Source organism: Calidris pugnax, unplaced genomic scaffold (genome assembly GCF_001431845.1).
Source record: "Calidris pugnax isolate Ruff unplaced genomic scaffold, ASM143184v1 scaffold95, whole genome shotgun sequence".
Lineage (NCBI taxonomy): Eukaryota > Metazoa > Chordata > Aves > Charadriiformes > Scolopacidae > Calidris > Calidris pugnax.
Genome location: NW_015090885.1, coordinates 8,056,016 through 8,075,273, shown reverse-complemented (window position 1 = coordinate 8,075,273; position 19,258 = coordinate 8,056,016). Strand labels below are relative to the sequence as shown.

General features: G+C 37.6%; 1 long non-coding RNA gene across 2 annotated transcripts in view; it reads right to left on the bottom strand.

Annotated features, from left to right (window-relative positions):
• The window catches only part of LOC106891007, a 349,761-nt gene extending 335,268 nt beyond the window's left edge, over window positions 1–14,493 (bottom strand). Inside the window, exon 1 of one of the 2 annotated variants that reach the window (XR_001412611.1) lies at window positions 14,300–14,493. This is a non-coding gene — a long non-coding RNA (uncharacterized LOC106891007). Of the gene's footprint in view, window positions 1–7,764; window positions 7,951–14,299 lie in introns of those variants that run through there. The other variant, XR_001412610.1, reaches the window with a different exon arrangement.
• Between the last annotated feature and the right edge of the window lie 4,765 nt (window positions 14,494–19,258).

Sequence of the window (19,258 nt, the reverse complement as noted above, 5' to 3'; positions counted from 1 at the left end):
TCTTTAACCCACTCAATCTACAATCAGCCCCTCATCCTCACACAGGTGAGGGCAAATGGCACGTTCATTTCAGACACAATCTTGTTTGGTCAGTACAGCTTAACCTGAATATGAACACTGAGACTAACAGTTTCAGAAGCACACAACAGGGCAAAACCTTGTTTTCCATTCTCTCACTTCATTCCACAAAGAATAAAACAGGAAGAAAAATTGTCTGATTGAAACCGATTGAAAACAGAATTATTATAATAGTAAGTATTTTTTAAAAAAACTTGAAGGAATGAAAGGTAATTCATTTCCTCATATATGAATTTCTTCATATATGTCATATATTGCATGATATATTCTATAATATATATCTAAATGCACTTTGAACATTCAGTCCTACAAGCTCATACATGCCTGGTGGTTATAAAGCCATCAGATTAGTGATAGCAGTGAAAGACAAAGTGACAAATTTACAAGCATCTACTGGAACAAATGTAAGGTTACACATGCAGTACCCATTTTATTCCTTCAGGCTTGCCTCTTTAATTATATGATTACATAGTTTATTCTTGGAGAATGCATTCAGTTTGCCACTTTAATGTCAGGTAGTAGAAAAAATTACAAATAATTATTGTTTTAATCATTGCTCTTCAAGTGATTACCTTTTACTTAATGAAAGTATTCCTGAAAATCTCTTCCAGTCTCCCATTTCATTCATTTCACAAGATCTGCTGTGCTCCATACAGGCTGAAAGGAACTCTGTTATATAGGCATCCTTTTGGACCAATTCCACATTTTTAACATGGTACCTGATTTCAACCAAAACTAAAGCATCTCCCTGCAGAGACTTTCAGGTGATTTGTCTTTATCTCAACTTCATTCACATAACAAAAATAGCCCTCTAAAATATATTACTGATAATGCAACAGAATGTACTTGAAAGGTCAATTTAGAGAATGGATCCATCTGTATTGGAGCAAAGCACCATCAGATAACAGCTCTCTGAATTTTGTTTGGGATTCTGTACACTGATAGGAATTCCATTCACTTCTGCCAATAAATTTGCTCAAGCCCCAGGGTGGAGAAACAAGACTAAAGCAGAAGAGAACCTAGGAATGTTTTTTCCTGACCTAAATTTTATGGTCTACCAATGGCTGTTCTATGTAATTCTCCAAAGTCAAAATAAGTAGTCTGCAACAAACACTGCTCCTGATTTTACATTTTCCACAATGTACAGAATTATCACATAGATGTTTTATAACGGGAACAATAAGCAGTAAAAAGTATTCAGTTCAAATTAATACAATTAATACTTCAATAACCAAATACTCTCCCATCAAATTGCAGTAGGACAACATCAATTCTAAATTCAAAGCAATTCATTATATTAACCTGATAATTTCTTCTAAGGAATGGAAGGAAGGATGGAAAAATACATTACTGTGTTCTGCTGGCCCCTAAATAGCACTTCACAATGAAATTGAATTATACATTAGCATGGTTTGACTGATTCACTATTTTGACTGATGCCAACTCTGAAATGTTGACACGTTATCTAGCATATATGAACATGTTCCACAGTCAGAAAATATTAATTCATAAAACTGGACTAAACATGCTTTCAAAGAAGCAGTATAAAGAAAGGCATGTGTAGTTAGCACTTTTAAATCCCTAAAATCATGAAGATAATCAGAAAATATTTCATCCCTCTGGGCAGCAGACAATTCTCCTCTACTTTTCTTTGACCAGGCAAGCAGGCATCCACCTCTTCTCTTGAGTGACTATTCTGCAGCACATCCCTCTAAGGACAGGTCCAGGTCCCATTTGCAGAGAGAATGAAAGAAGGCACAAACTTCCACTGCCAGCTGTAAGACAGTGATGGATCACCCTGCAGGGAAGGCTTCCTCCAGAGGACTGATTCGATCAGTGTCTTTGAGAATGGACTCATGCCAGCAGCACAGTTTGAAGACACTGGCAACAACACAAAGCATCACACTAATTACAGCTGTAATACATAGTTTCATCACACAGAAGAATGTCCTTATCTTAGGAAACCTCTTTTCTGCTCTGTACTAGCTTTATCAATATAAAAGCAAGTTTATGTGATCATTACTAGCTACAGAACCACATGTTTCAAAACTAAAACCAAAACAAACAAAAAAACCCACAAACCCACAGAATCCAAGCTTCTCCTTTATATTTTCCACAAATAAGGTAGAAGTGGCATAGTAAGTATCCCTCTTTATGTATACAAATTATGAACATTCTTTTTCTGACAAAAAGCACAATGCCAAAAAAAAGTGACAAACTCAGGGATGTTATTTTCAACAGGAAATAAACAATCACCAAACCATTCATAACAGAGGTGTAAATTAGCTTTTTGGGCCAGATGTACACAGATCTGCTCATCTGAGTCTATCCTTTTCACGATTCACCAAACTGCAGACAAGTATGGGCATTTTTCCACACAGCTTAATTTTGCTTAGAAAAAGCTCCACAACATAGAAATAAAAATTTCAATAATGGACTATACTTTTCATTCACGGAATCACAGAATCACGGAATTGTCAGACTTGGAATTCTACTTGGAATTCTAATTTGACTTTCAAAGAATTTACCTTTTTCTATTGATATTATAATATGCAAAAAAATCTCATCTGTTTGGCTGATGGTATTGTATGCCTTATACTATTATATATTTATTAATAAATATATATCTATATTCTAGCAAATGTTACAGTGGATATTTCAATTACTAGTATAAATATTGATTAACTTTTAATCTTCTTAAGCTCTTGGCCTGCCTGACACCTTATTGCAATGAATTCCACAGGTTATGTGCTGCATAAAGACATACTCAGAAGTGTCAACTTAATATCTTTTGCTTGAAATTGATTTCAAGTTAACACTGCATACGCCTTTCCCCCCACAACTAATGATTACACTTTTATTAGATAACTGCCTTCTCTTCGGACCCAATTAAAACAGCTGTTTCTCGAGAATTTCTCTCATTCAGTTAGCCTCAGTGTAATCTGTAGAAAATAAATAAGAATTTTCAGATGTGTCGACCAACTTCTTAATTACAAAACAGCTTTATGATTTAGTTTAACAACAAAAAGTAAAATTCAATATGGGAAATTGAAAAAAAATTAGGTGTAAAAGGGGAATAAATAAATCTGTTCTTTAAAAGAAATTAAGCTAACTGACCCCTATTTATTATCATCAAATAACTGGACAAAAGTTTTGAACTGTAGTGCTCAAAAATTCTTAGGCTCTGCCTGATGACAGCTGGAATAAGAAAGAGCCTCTCAAAGCTCCATTTCTGAAAACTGTCCTAAACGTAACATTTTTCTTTTAATTCAAAAGAATTCATTGACTAGAGGTTACAAAGCCTTTCAAGTATGTCTGTACATACTAAATTACTCCATTCTTGTAAAAGCAAAAGGTATTATTCTTGACCTTTGTTTGCTAAACAAATGATTTTTTCTTTTCTGGCCCCTTGGTAGGCTGATCTCACAACTGCAGCACCGGGGGAAGGTGCTGTGCTCAGTGCTGGGCTCAGGGCAGGGGTTCAGACACTCTCCCATCCACACAGCAACAATAGACCAGTTGCACATCAGCTGACACGGGCAGCTGTGTACTGAAAACCAGAATTTAAAGTTGACAAGGCAGCTAGCTCTCATCATGGTGGGCTCACATTCAGGCTGGAAAAGGGGAGCACGGAGAGATGTACATTACCATCATCAACTCTCAGCTGTCCTCCAGCGGGTGGCCATTCAACCCATCTCCCCCATGCAAATACTTCAACACTAAAAAACTATTTTGAGCATAGGATCATTTTTCTCCTTCACTATTAACCCCCTAGTACAACTTGATTCAGTGTAACTGTTAGCTGGCATACCCCCACTGATTAAATCTTTGGGCTGAAATTAATTTATAAAATATTAAAGGACTTTATAACAATTTTCACAGAGCTGTAAAATTACCTAGTCTATGCCACATACTCAAACTAAAACAGTAAATGATACAACAGTAAGTATTTACGACAACACTGTAAATATCAATGGCATTTAAAAGAGGTGTCTGCACTGGTCTACGCTTCTACTATTGAAGTATCTGACAAAGCAGTATATAGTACTGATTAAATGCTATCTTCAGCTATGGAAGTGAAAAATCAATTGGACATTTGTAACAGCACTGTTTCAGAATCACAAATAGTTGATGTTATGATTTTCTTGTTCTTCACAATAACTGCACATAAAATACCAAACTAAATTCAGACTGTCTGTCTCATAATGATAAATAAAATTCAGAGTCTTCCTTAGAATGACAGCTGTTAAGCCGCACTCTGAACTTGTTAAACAGCTGGAGTCAGAACTTGGTCTAACTTGATTCCTGGAGAAACTGGCTGCCCATGGCTTAGATGGGAATACTCTCCACTGGGTTAAAAACTGTCTGGAGGGCCAGGCCACCAGAGAATGGTGGTGAATGGAGTTAAATCCAGTTGGAGGCCGGTCATGAGTGGTGTCCCACAGGGCTCAGTACTGGGACCCATTCTCTTTAACATCTTTATCAATGATCTGGACGAGGGGATCGAGTGCACCGTCAGTAAGGTCGCAGACGACACCAAGCTGGGTGGCAGTGTTGATCTGCTGGAGGGTAGAGAGGCTCTGCAGAGAGATCTAGACAGGCTGGATTGATGGGCTGAGACCAACGGGATGAGTTTCAACAAGGCCAAGTGACGGGTCCTGCACTTGGGTCACAACAACCCCAGGCAGCGCTACAGGCTGGGGGCAGAGTGGCTGGAGAGCTGCCGGGCAGAAAAGGACCTGGGGGTGTTGGTCGACTGTCGGCTGAACATGAGGACAAGGGGAAATGGTCTCAAGTTGCACCAGGGGAGGTTTAGATTGGATATTAAGCAAAATTTCTTCACGGAAAGGGTTCTCCAGCATTGGAATGGGCTGCCCAGGGAAGTGGTTGAGGCACCATCCCCGGAGGTGTTCAAAAGATGGGTTGACACGGTCCTCAAGAATATGGTTTAGTGATTTTTTTATTGCTTATTTCTTATTTATTTTTTGTCAGAGTTAGGTTGAGGTTGGACTACATGATCTTTAAGGTCCCTTCCAACCTAGACAATTCTATGATTCTATGATTCTAACCTTTATTCCACAGTCACAATAAAATTTTCCATACTAAAGAGAAAGTTTCTTTGTGAAGACAAGATTTTTTTCCTTATGAGATAAGCTTGTGATTTCAACAAAACCCAGTAAGACTTCAACTTCACTAAAAGCATCAGTATTTGCTTTCCTGTAACACAGCTCACCCTCATCTTACCTCTACACTCACAGAACTTCAATGCACTGAAATCATGCGAAATCATACAGACTTTTCCCCTCTCTCATGTATGGTCAAAAGAGGGAGATATATCCGAAATCCAACAGTAAAGATTCGAGCCACATCACCTAGTACACTCCTTGAATGCTGCCTGCTACTGGGCCATAACCACATGGCTCACAGAAAAACAGCAAACACATTAGAAAAACGCTCCTTCCAGAACGAATGCACCAAAGGCAGCTCATCGAAAACCTATGAACAGAAGCAGAATGCCTCACAACAAGTAATTTCTGAATGAGCTCTCTGCTTACAGCCTGTATCTGGAGCCCCATGGACTTCATTCTGCATTCACTTCAACTCAAGTTTCCTGCTTCAGTTTGAGGGTGGTAGAAATAGCAAACTAAATTAACCTCTACCAAGCTAACAGACTCAAACCAAAAATATATGATCTCATTTTGTTTCATATCTAATCTGATGATTACTTCAAGGGTTTTAATGTGGTTTTCTGTGGTAACAGATATTTTGTCACAGACTCAGAGCACTACTGAGATCACTTAAATACTGGGTTTACACCAAAAAATAATGCTGGTTTATTTACCAATGCTGGTGTCCATGTTGAAAGTGCATGATGCTATGCAGCCGTAAAAGTCAATACCTACAGGGTGCTATATCTAACTGTCTTAATTTTAATTGCTAGCAGACTTTTATTACTTATCCCAAACTTACCAAACCCCAAGGTTTTTCAGTAACACTTTGAATTAAGTGATTCAGATAAGAAATTAATTGCAATATAATTAGATACTTATGCTCAGTTAAATACTAATTGAAGGTCTTACTTGAAACTAAGTGCTACTGATTTTTCTAATGAAAAGGCAAACAAAAGACAAAGAAAGACAAAGAAAAATATCAGGCGCTTTTTTTTTTAGCAGCCACTTTGTACGTTGCTCTGTGATCTTCTTGCTAAAAAGAACACCATAATATTTTCTCACAGAAGATGTCTACTCAAAGAGCACTGTGGATTAAAAGTAATGGGTATCTTAAAGTTACAAAAATTACCTCTAAGGAAACTAATTGCCCTGAAGAACTTTATGAAAATTAAACAGTATTATGATTACGAGCTGTGAGAAGAAAAGACTGCCACGAAGATCTTCCAACAAGCAACCATATTGCATGTAATATATGGAATATGTGGAACATATTTTCTTAAACTTTCTTAACCAAACAGATATAAAGAAGTAAATGTAATATTTCAATGGCACTGTACATGCTACCAACACAAAGACTGAAAATGAGTCATTTCACTTCCTTCAATTTTGCATTTGTACAAACTCACTTTTTACTAAAGACTTATTCCCAAAACACACTGGCATAGGAGAAAGCAGAATCTGAGTCTAGAATATTTAGTAATTTAAAAGGGTATTATTATGCCTTTCCTTGAAAGTTTCAATTATTTGAATGGCCATAAAACAGCTCAAAACAGAGTGATACAAATCTGTCTTCTGACAACTATTCCCTTAATTATCATGTATCATAAAGAATCCTTGATGTTCTCAATAGCGGTGTAACTGAAGAGTAAATTTCTCACATGGTTAAAGCAGGAGGAAAAGGGACAGTATTACCACTTGCAATATCTATGCATTCCTTTTACAGAAACAACGGCGGGGGGGGAAAAGAGGCAAAATAAATTAGCATATTAAAGAGTTAAGATTATTTCCTTTGGTATCGCTGATGAAGTTATTCAAATTAATGACACTATGCACCAAGTGTACCTCTGACAGCATTTGTCTTTTTCATCAATGATAAATAATATAAACTGTGTCTCTTTGCCTTTGTATGTCAACCTAACAAGAAAGAATTATTATAAATAAGAAAGAAACAAAATGACATCTGTTTTAATGGCACTTTTCCTGAATCGTTACGAATATATTTTTAAAAATAGCTATAAAGATATTGTTACCATTACGACAGACATAAAAAACAAGACAATGAAGTGAAACAACTTAAACTCAACAGACCAAGGATATATTCACCCAGATCTGAACATATTCTGAGAGTTAATCTAGCGTACTACTCACCAATTAATCACATCTGAGTGAAAGGACACTCTGGATTTATTGGTGCTTTGTGGCTCAGAAAGCAACAATATTTGTAGACTCGTAAGCTCTTGCTATTTCTCTTAAGTCTAATTTTAAACTGAAAGCTCTTATTCACATTAAGATTTCGGAATACAGACCTGCATCACTGCAGAATCTCATCTGGTTCAAAGTAATAAAGTACATTGTACCTCTACAGATTTAATTGCCTGCTACATCTGGTATTTCTGATCTAATAAAAAAGCAAAAACAATTCCAAGACGAGTGTGCCTAATAACCAGTTCTCCCCTTTCAGCAGTCTCTTTCAGTCAGCTTTGATTTTGTGCACATTATTAAAGAAAAGACTTACTCCAACAGAAAGCACCTAGATTGGCTCTTGGGACTTCATAAATGGGGAAGTTTTCTTTAGAGCTTCTTTCAGAGATGACATAAATCCATAAGCTTTCAGCAGAAGAGGGTGCATGCATACATAAAATGGAGTATGAATCTGGATGAGCAGGCACCAGTGGCCTGCAGGAAACACCCAGATGCCTACCTGCCCACACCAGCAATGCGCACTGGAATGTCAGGGTTTCCAAAAGCACAGATTAATTATCAAACAGAAAAAGGACAGGAAGTCTGCACTGTGTCAACATCAAAGGCCTTCTGCTGTTAAGGCAACACGGAATTTTCCCATGCCAAAGATAAAGACAAGCTGAAGCAAACAGTGTTATGCAGGAAGCAGTGTGACTATCGGGGGGGGCGGATGTAGGGGGAGGGGGATAGGGTGAGAAGCTGCACACTAGCATGGTAGAGAACTTCAGAGGCTGCAAGTTGTTTTTTTACCTCTACATCCCTTTCTAGATAATTTTCGTTATCAAACTGCAATGGAATTCTAAAGTCTTGTTCTATTTCTTCACTCATAAAAGACGTAGACATACGATTTGTCTCAATAAAATATCATTCTTGTTCCACGTCATCAATTTTCAAGTATTAAAAAAAGATTCTGATTGTAAGGAAGTGAATTTTCTTCCAGATACGTCCAATATCAAATGACTAAAAATTCTATTAGCATATTTTCCTAGCATCTTTCCCATCATATAAAGACAAGAGACAAAAAGTGAAATGGAGCAAACATAATGCAAAATTCTTCACAGCACACTGCTTTCACACTGCATTTAAATGGTTTAAAAAACAAAGAATAATGAAATTGTCTTTTGCCCTCTTCCCTTCCACAATGCACTCCAGAAATAACCCAAAACAGAGATACTTGAAATTGTATAAATCCAAATGGAGACAGAAAAAAAGCAAACACCACAAAAAAACATATTAAAAGTCTTCCTAGTCTTACATTCTCAGAATCACAGTCGTTGGGTGTTGCCTGGATACATCTCCAGTGCCATTTAAAAAACTAGTGCCAAGTAAGGCACTGGCAAAAACCACTGGCTTTGACTCTTCCATGCTGCTGACAAATGACATTGCCCACAGGATACTTTTGTTCCAGACTGCTACATCTAGACACACAGAGAGAAGCCCAAGCTGACTGAAAAACTTCATCAGGAAATCCTGGGGTCAGTCTCTGCCTTTGTTCAATCAAGCCTTCAACATCCTCTAAGAAATAAAGTTCAGGTCTTTAGGATCTGGTTCTGCTCAGCACCTAACTTGAAATCCTGAAGTCACCAGGACCACAGTTACCTCAGGAAAGAGAAAAATTCTGCTTTCTTCATCTCTTGTCCCTGCAACTGGGGTTAGGGATCCCTGTAAAGGATTCAAACACCCTACTCTTTTCTTCAAACCCTCAACAGGTACCAAAACTATGAAAATTAATCTCAGCTTTCCCTTAAGTTGCTCTTTTCCCTCTTTCCAATAGGAAATTGAGAAAACCACTGATTGTATTATGCCAAAATGCTTTGGCCTTTGTTCTATCAAATCCCTTTGAGCATTTATGTGAATGTCTGGTCTCAAAATGGTGTAAGAACCAGAACCAAAGCAGCAGACAGAATCATAGGGAGTTTAAAACTGTGCCAAGTGCTGCCAGCAATGTACAAAATCACTTTTAAAAACTCAGTTAATTAAGTATTAGAATAATAGACCTTTTGTATTCATGTAACTCAATAACATTTTCATTTAAAATATTTATTAAGCTTCCTTTGTGTTCATTTGCATTCAAAGATTTCAAAGAAAATGACAATGGTGATGTTTTGTCTAAATGATCCTCAACCGTTATGACTTATTGTAGCCTCTCTTTCATGCATATGCTTACAATAAGGCTAATTTCTGGGAAGGTAATAAAAGAAATGGTAAGGGACTTGCTCTTATTCTCTTGTGATATTTCTTTTCTCCAGACTATAAAACAAAGACTTCAGAAAAATGCATCACACTGCTCATTTTTATGTGGTGACTACTATCATAGTCATTTTAATGCAATCACATTATTTACCATCTGTTCTTTGTTTAGCCAAAATAGATTTTCTACATAGTTCATTTGGACACTTGAGACAAATAAGCTATTTATTCCCGTCAGTTTAATGTTTCAGCTACTAGAATTTTAAAAAGAAAATCTTTTCCACCAGAAAATGTGTTCTCAGATATTCTCTAAAGTAATATATTTCTCAATAACGGTACCTTGTTTTATTGCCACCTTTTAAAAAAGAAATTACTTATGTTCTTTGCTCTTTTTCAAGGTCTTAGATCATAATACAAGAGCTTAAAAGACGCTTAGCGCTGCATTTCAAAATTAACTCTGACAAACAACTTTTCCAATTTGACAAGTTTCTTGGATTTGCTTATTTGAGAAGAGAAACTGTCCTTACAAGTCAGTATTAGTCACATAAAAGGAGAATCAGGGCCCACAATACACTGCCCAAGAAGATGCAATAAAAAGATTTTATGCAGTGCATTTGATACACAGATTAGAGGAGAGAATAATTATAAATAAGGAGAACCCAATTTGACATTTTCCAATTAAAAAAAAAAAAGTAATGATTATGTAATTGAAGGAGCAATGTGCTAAACAACAGGAAATGAGAGAGAAAGAACTCAGCCCTGAGGCCTGACAGGAGCACAGCCAGGAGGGTGTGCAAACAACAGGGTAGTCAACAATTATGCCCGGTGTTTTACTAAAAACCTCAGGACAGCCTTATTTTAAAGCCGCAGCTAGAAGGACTATTGTATTTCAAATAATAAATACAAATGAAAACAGCAGTAATAGAAAGGACTGACCACAACTGAAAATATTTTTGTTTTAAGATATTTCTATCTCTGGACACTAGATAATTTGGAACTTATATTAAAAGGATAATATTATTTTCCGCCACCATTAATTATTCAACAGAAATGTTTTATACATACCTTTATTAAAATGTGTGTCATACAACAGATGTACCATTTTACAGCACACAAAGACGCTGATTAATACCATATATGGAATCTTAAGTCTTGGACCTGGTGTACAATCATCTTGAAAAAGCAATTTCCTTTTTGCACATCTAGGTTTTGTCACAGCCAAACAGGTGTGCCATAATTTGAGTACGCCTGAAGCTCAGATTGCTGCAATCCCTTATCTTGTAACATTCAATCACCTCACTTGTCTAAAGAAGCAGATGATACAATGCAATTCATACATACAAAAAGGTTCGGTATCACTCAACGTTAACTATTACACATTAAAATGGAATTAAAATGCAAGCTAAATGCATGGATCAAGGAATATTGAGAATACTTTGAGTTTGAGTATCGAGTTTGTTCGGGCAAAGCCTCATGTTGAGTAAGCAAGAGTCCAACAGATAAGTTTATATGCATTTTTTTGTAAAGACAAAAATGTCCCAGTTTCTCTGAAGTGACTCAAGTGCTCACACACTCTGCAGCTTGCACCATATTGTCATTGCCCAATGGTTTATAACAGTAGATAAGTTTCAGAGCTTTTTTTGTTTTCTAAATCAGAGACACTGAGTGGCACAGGGCAGATTCTGGGAGTGAGATCTCTGCAGAGATCTGATACTTGGCCTTATGCCACGTTCCCTGTACTTATTAGTATTGAAAAATACAAAGACAACACCAAATTTCTTGATTTATCAATCTCTTAATTATTATGAGCAATATCACTCAATATGAGTAACATCACTAATTTTTAAGCTTCATCTCTATGGGTTTTGACGTATTTTTGTTTGTTTTGCTTACATGAGCTAGTGTTGTTAACTATGCTGGGCAGACATTCACTTTCCTTCACAGCCATTTAAGTTGTTTTGTTAAAACCATTAAGATGGATATTTACCAATTATAGTATGAAACTAGTTCATAGCAATAGAGCTTCATTATAGCAGACAGATGGTAAACAGACAGACAAATTCCACTTTCGATTTTACCTTTCTTACTCAGTTTCTTAAACAAATTGCATGGAACGTTAAGGTTTTTGTTAAATAGTTTATCCCAGATATTTAAAATTATGGAACTAAGCTGAGGTAAATTCAGCCGAATAAGAAAATAATTTACGTAAACTGTTCCCACATCTCTGTCCTGTACACTTGTCTATAGATAGAAAGCTTAATGCCAGGATTTACCATATTTTGCTATTGAAAAATGCCAGAACCTAATCAATAAATTATAAACTTAAGGCTTGGGGTACTGAAAACTTTCTGAAGCACCCAGGTCTAGAACTCACCCTCTGGCTCACCGAGGTCTGCTCCTTGTAGACAGATATTGAACCCAGAACATGAACCCAAACACGTCTTGTATGCAGCGTAACCCTCAAAAGACCTCAGAGCACACTTAAATACTAAGGCACTCAACAAAAAGTAAATCAAGAAAAATCAAACATCACAAACTAATATGGGTGAAGTTATGAGAATGCACCGTATCCTTCCCTTCTTATTACAAAATATAAACTGAAAGTTGCACAGATGACCACAATCTGCAGAAGGAAAGTGAAAAAACCAGAGTCCCAGGCCAAGAAGACACACATAATGTGACAACGGTGCAAAATGCCACATAGCACTTCACTCTGCAGGTCATCTGAAGCTCTGAACCTTCTTCAGAGTTTCAAAGGAGCTAAAGAAAACTCCAAGAAATCAAAGTAGTCCTCAAAAGCAAATCTTCTGGTCTTTGCAAGCTGCTAGAAGACACCTGAAGTGCATGGTCCATTTAGCACAGGTGATGATGAAACAGATAAAATAGAAACAGAAAAAGCAAACAGAATAAAACTGATTTGTGATCTGACTTAAGTAGCACATTCAACTTGCAGCGATTGAACTGTTTTAGAGCTGGATCTTTTACAACAGAAGACTCTGACATTAACTACACTTTGAAGATCTACTTGCACAAAAATATTTCAAGTATCTCTTTATTTTCAATTAAATCAAGTAAGAAGCATCCAGAGTCAGGGTTTCTGAAAATCTTTTTCCCCTTGAGATCTGTTTTGAAGGAAATTTAAAACCTGAAGTTTGCACTAAATTATACTAAGAACATGTCAGAACCTCCTATTAACTTGAAATTCAGCTAGCTCATCTCAGTCTCTATTTACACATCTAGACTGAAATCTGGAGTTGCAGGGGCAAGGATGACAGGAAGGAACAAGTGCTGTTGCCTCTTTCCCCTCCAGGTTTGACCTATGGAAGGTGGCGTCGCGGTGTGTGGAACACACCAAAAAAACCTAACAGGACAATTGTGAATAAGAAGCCTGGTCTTCCTCAAGGTGCTGTTACTTCTCTGTCCTTCATATAAATTTCTGAGCAAGTGCTTATGCTCTTAGCTTAGACACAGCAAACACCACAAGTTAACTAAATACACAGTACAGTTTCAGGCATGTTCAAAAGACCACAACTTATATCCCCGCTACAAGGAGCTGCACTCACTGAGCTGTTCTGCCTCTGGTGTAAATATCCCAAAAATACATTTGACTGCTCGCTACTCCATTTCAGAATCAGGACTGAACTTCTGTCCTAGTTTAACCCCTGCAGGCAGCTCAGCCCCATCCAGCCACCCACTGACTCCCCCCAGAGGGATGGGAAAGAGAATCAGAGGGTAAAAGTGACAAAACTCACGAGTTGAGGTAAAGATAATTTAATAGGTAATTTAACAGGTAATTGCTGTGCACACAAGCAAAGCAAAACAAGGAATTCATTCACTGCTTCCCATCGGCAGGCAGGTGTTCAGCCATCTCCAGGAAAGCTGAGCTCAATAACGCAGAACAGTTACTTGGGAAGACAAACACCATAACTCTGACCGTCTCCCCCTTCCTTCTGCCCTCTGCCAGCTTTTATTGCTGAGCAGGCCACCCTATAGTCTGGGATATCCCTTTGGCCAGTCAGCCGTCCCATTTGTGGCCTCTGCCAACTTTTTGCCCACCCCTCACATACTTCCTGGAAGGGAAGGGTGAGAAGCAGAAAAGGCCTTCACACTACTTAAGCACTGTGGAGCAGTAACTAAAATCATCCCTGTGTTATCAACATTGTTTTCATCAAAAAATCCAAAACACAGCATCATAGTAGACACTATGAATAAAATTAACTCTATCCCAGCCAAAATCAGTACAACTTCAAATCTCCTAGCCTCTGTGTCCAGCTTAGAATAGAGTGGCACTTCTGTGACTAGCCCCTATGGCATTCTGGCCGTACCTTTTCACTACTACTGTTTGTGGTTTGTTGGGTTTTTTTCTTTCATGTAATAAAAGAGAGAGATTCCTTAAATATTGCAGCATCCTGCTTTTGATGGCTAAATTTGGGTTACAGATCGGCCGTAGAAAATCTTGGAAGAAAAGATAATGCTCATGATATTTGAGAGCTCTAAGCCTAAAGCACCATTGTTACTGTCACCTTTACTACTGAAATCGGGCTCAGCTCCACTACAGCCTGCAATGATGTCCAAAGGTGTATGACTCCAGCAGTCATACAATTTTCAGCAGCACTTACCTTTGTAGTGCAGCACAGAAGAAGAGCAGCAGATAAAACGGAGGGTTATGTAAACAACATTTTGTTTATATGGAGATAATGAACTAGTTCCAAGAACTGCTAAATCACCAGAGCATATTTGCTGGAGAAAATTCTTCAGCTTGTCTAATCTTCTCTTCCATTCACACAATACCACCACTTTTCTTGTTCCTTTCTCTCAGAATCACAGTGTTTCCAAAAGTGATATCTGCACAGGAGGGAGAAAAAAAAAAAAAAAAAATCACAAATCTTCTTTCGGCAGAAAAAAAACTTTAAATAGCTGCTTCCTTCTCTAAAAGGAAACTGCATTTACTCTGAAAATATTAATTATATCATAAGTAATATTTATTACAGAGAAAATCTTTCCCAGTGTATCACTGAAATAAACAGGAGAAATTTAAGAAGATATAAACACACATAATTTCATTACAGCTATAGTGCGTTAGAAATACATGGAGGATTTATTTTAGATACCTATGGTATCTGCAATTCCTTTCCTACCTGTCTGCCTGTTAATGCCATACCCAACTCTTCTCCACTACAGGCACCTATTTTTTCCGATTAACTACAAAAGCCACAGCAGCTCTGACTTTTCACCCTTTGAATCACAGCTAGTAAGAGAAGCCAGAGTTCCTGATGTAGTAAAGGGAAAACACATCGGGCTGAGGCAAAGGGAAAAATTGTACTCTGAATAGGGTAGCTGGAGTACCATTGCATGAACTAGGCATGTTTTATGCTTATTAGTAACTCTCCACTAAAAGAGATTGAAAATTCAAAACATTAATTCCATTTTCATTGCTTTATTCATACTTGAAGATGAAAGTACTACACACATTCAAATCAGAAACTAACCCAGATTTATTTACTCATTTAATTCCAGCTTTTAGACCCATTCTCCTCTTCACTTCTCCTCTAACAAACATCCCTTACTCTCAAGTCCTGACTCACTTTTTTGGAATAGATAAGTTCAGCAATTCTGCTAATGTAAGAGATCAAATATATTCATTATCTATCTTCATATACAGTGTGTACACGTTTGATCATATTTTGAGAAGTAGTTACTTCCATCTGCTCTAAGAATTGCATTTCAAATTATCAACACTTATAAGCCATGTACTGAGGGAGGAGCTTTAAATACTGAATAATAACAGAAAATGGCCCAGAGATAACAGGATGTTTCACTAAGCCACTGCAGGGCAAGACTAACAGGATTCATTATCTATCATATTTCTGTCATCTTGCTGTATAGCACCTAATATTTACTTCATAATTGAATTTATTCAAGCTATAATGTTAGTTCCATCATTGACATACCTCAAATCACTCCGATAACTGTGACCCTATCAACATTTAGCTCATGTTTCCAAGTTCTATTATAGCAATAGACAGCAAGAAGTCTTAAGTATAAGAACGGAGTTGGTTGTTTAAATAGAACCTTGATGAATGTTTACTTGGGAAGCAGTTAAATATTTTTTCTGGCTACACCAATCATACAATTAGCAGCTACTAACAAAAAAACTGACATGATATAGGGTTTTCTTTATAATCACACATTACTCTTGGGGGTAGGGGAGAAGTACGTGCTGTTTACAGATTTTTGGTGGGTGCAAAAGACACTAGAGACTGAAATCTTTTAGATTAGTTAACAGCACATTATATAAACTATTGTTTGACATACTACTCATTTTTATCAGTTTAATGAAAAAAATAAATTGTTAATATGAAGACCTGCAAAGGATCACAAACTGTTAGTACATAATGTTGCATGCAGAGCATCTAAACACACATTCTAACAACTGAATCCCAAGTTACAGTGCATTCAGAGTAGCAGCTATATGCACACTTATGCAATTGCTCAGCTGCCAAAAAGAATATGCATTCTCTAAAAAATTATGGTGATGTATAAGGATGTGTTTGCATTGCCACCTGTTTGTGCTGGCATGGAAAATAGAAATAGCTCATAATTAAAGTATCTCTAAGTCAATACTACCCCCTTTTCAGGCATATATATGTGTGTGCATATGTAGATATATACGGTGTCTACTACAGGACACCCGATCAAGAGGAGCTATTGGCAAAGGCTTCTTACTCCAGCTACAGGAGGCATGGCCCTCACAGGCTCTCATCTTCCACCACTCTAACATCTGTTAGAAAAGTAGCAAGGTGAGCTGTTGGCAATCCAGAAGACTCCTGGAGTGTCATGAGGATAAATTTCTAAGCCAGGCAATAGAAACCCCTACCAGAGGGAATGCGATACTGGACCTGTTAGTCACAAACACAAGTGAGCTAATTGGTCACATCATGATTGGAGGCAGCCTGAGCTACAGTGATCACATACTGTGGAGGTCGCAGTCCTGAGGAACATGAGTCAGATGAACAGTAAGGTCAGGATCCTCAATTTCAGAAAAGCAAAATTCTGGCTCTTCAAGGAATTAGTCAATAGGACCCCCTGGGAAACTGCCCTCAGGGACAAGGGAGCAGAACAGAGCTGGCAGAGCTTTAAGGACACTTTCCATACAGCACAAGAGGTCTCAGTTCTCAGGTGTAAGAAATCAGAAAAGGAAGGCAAAAGACTGGCATGGCCAAGTCGAGACCTGCTTGTTAAACTAAAGGGCAAGAAGGAAGTGCAAAGGCAGTGGAAGCAGGGACAGCTATCCTGGGAAGAGTATAGGGACCCAGCCCAGAGGGGTAGGGGTGGGGTCAGGATAGACAATGCAACCCCCAATATCAATACAGGCTAGGGGATAAAGGGATTGAGAGCAGCCCCCCCCCAAAAGACTTGGGGTTACTGATGGATGAAACACTGGACATGAGCTGGCAATGTACCCTCACAGCCCCAGAAGCCAACCACATCTTGGGTTGCATCAAAAGAAGTGTGGCCAGCAGGTCAAGGGGGATGAGTCTACCCTTCTATTCTGCTCTGGTGAGACCCCACCTGGACTTCTGCATCCAGGTCTGGAGCCCTCACCACCAGAAAGACCTGTTGGAGCAGGTCCAGAGGAGGGCCAAAAAAATGATCAGAGGGGTTGAACACTTCTTCTATGAGGACAGGGGCCAAGACAGTTGGAGTTATTCAGCCTGGAAAAGAGAGGGCTCTGGGCAGACCTTATTGTGATCTTTCAGTACTTAAAGGGGTCTTAAAGGAAAGATGGGAACAAATGTTTTAGCAGGGTCTGTTGTAATAGGACAAAGGGTGATAGTTATAAACTAAAAGAGGGTGGATGTAGACTAAATATAAGGAAGAAGTTTTTCACAGTAAGGGTGGTGAAACACTGGCACAGGTTGCCCAGAGAGGTGATAGATGCCCCATCCCTGGAAACTTTCAAGGTCAGGCTGGACAGGGCTCTAAGCAGCCTGACCTCGTTGCAGCGAGGTTGGACTAGATGACCTTTAAAGGTCCCTTCCAACCCAAACTATTCTATGATTCTGTATTTATATATGAAAAAATATTCATCCAATTCTCTATATGGGAAATGGAATACACTGTAAGATTAGAGATGGGAAAATATTAAGAATATGCACAAAGTATGAGATTCCCAATCTGAAAAGCTACAATAATGTGTTCTGAAGGAGAAAGATAATACATAGTACATTCATACTAAAGCTAGGGAATTGCGGAAGAATCAACCATTCTCTCAAGGTATTTGAAGGTTACTATACTGCAAAAAGTACATCAGTAATGCACACACAGGCAAATGCTACTTTCCAATAGATGTATAACTGAGAAAGAAAAAGAGACAGTCCTATGTAAAACAAATAGTGAATGATAATTTCCCAAATATTGAGTCAACACCACTCACTGCTGTACAACCAAAATAAAGGAAGGAAGGGGATAGGGAGAGAAAGATCAGCAGATGAAAGTAATACTCTACTGTTAAAACTGAATTTTAATTTGGTAAATATTGCTTTTAACAGTCATTTTTGTGGAATCAATATATTCTACAATCATCCAAGCAATAGCTGCTTCTCTTCACAAATCTCTGAAGGTATGGACAAAGAACAGAAAGCCATTCTAAGCTACAATCAGTGTAAAAGTATGTCTTTTATCCCAACAAGCATTTCACAGAAGTACAAACTCACTCCAGTTATTCATAAAATTCCATAACAGACATTGTCTGGAAACTAAAAACCCTACCATGATTGTTGTTCTACCAGTGATCAAGCTGACAAAAAGGTGGATTAATAAAACACATTTCATTGTAGAATCCTTAAGGTACCAATGTTAAGCTTTTATATCCATTAAATAGTTAGTGACTGAGGAGATTTTACTGACCTTTGTTTAATCAACAAAATTATATTCTAAACTATTGCTCAGAAAGAAACAGGAATTTGGGGGGGAGGGGCTTATACGAAGGTTATTGGGCTTCATTATTTAGTACCTTGGTAACTTCATGTGATTTAAATTTTCTATACTTAACTAAAACCACAGGTTCAGGAAACCACATATAGAATAAGTAGTCATTTCAGGATTTAAAAAAGGAGAAACCTTGAAGTGAGACATCAACTTGGTCAATGACACTTTCTCTGTATTTGAAAGTAAAATCTAGTACCAGCTACTCAATTATTTGTTCTCATGGGAGAAATGGATGCATTTCTACAAAAAGTAATTAAAATTCATTGAAAATAACCAAGTTTGAGGTGATGATTAAAAAAAAAAGAAATGCAATACCTGTTTGAGTTCTGTGTGACTTTAGAAACTGGCAAATGTTATGCTTGTTCTGTTCACCAAGACCATTTTAATATCTCACTAGCATGTGTTTCCTGAAATATTTTCTATAGCTGACATTTTTTCAAACACCAAGAACCTTGGTGGTGACGCAGTTTCTCAGTCATGATTGTAATACGATGACACAGCTGTTGCCATTTACAGATATAACTATAACCTACTGTTATTATAAGAGAGCATGTGCTTGAACTCGAGCATGCAGAAAGAAAAAAAAA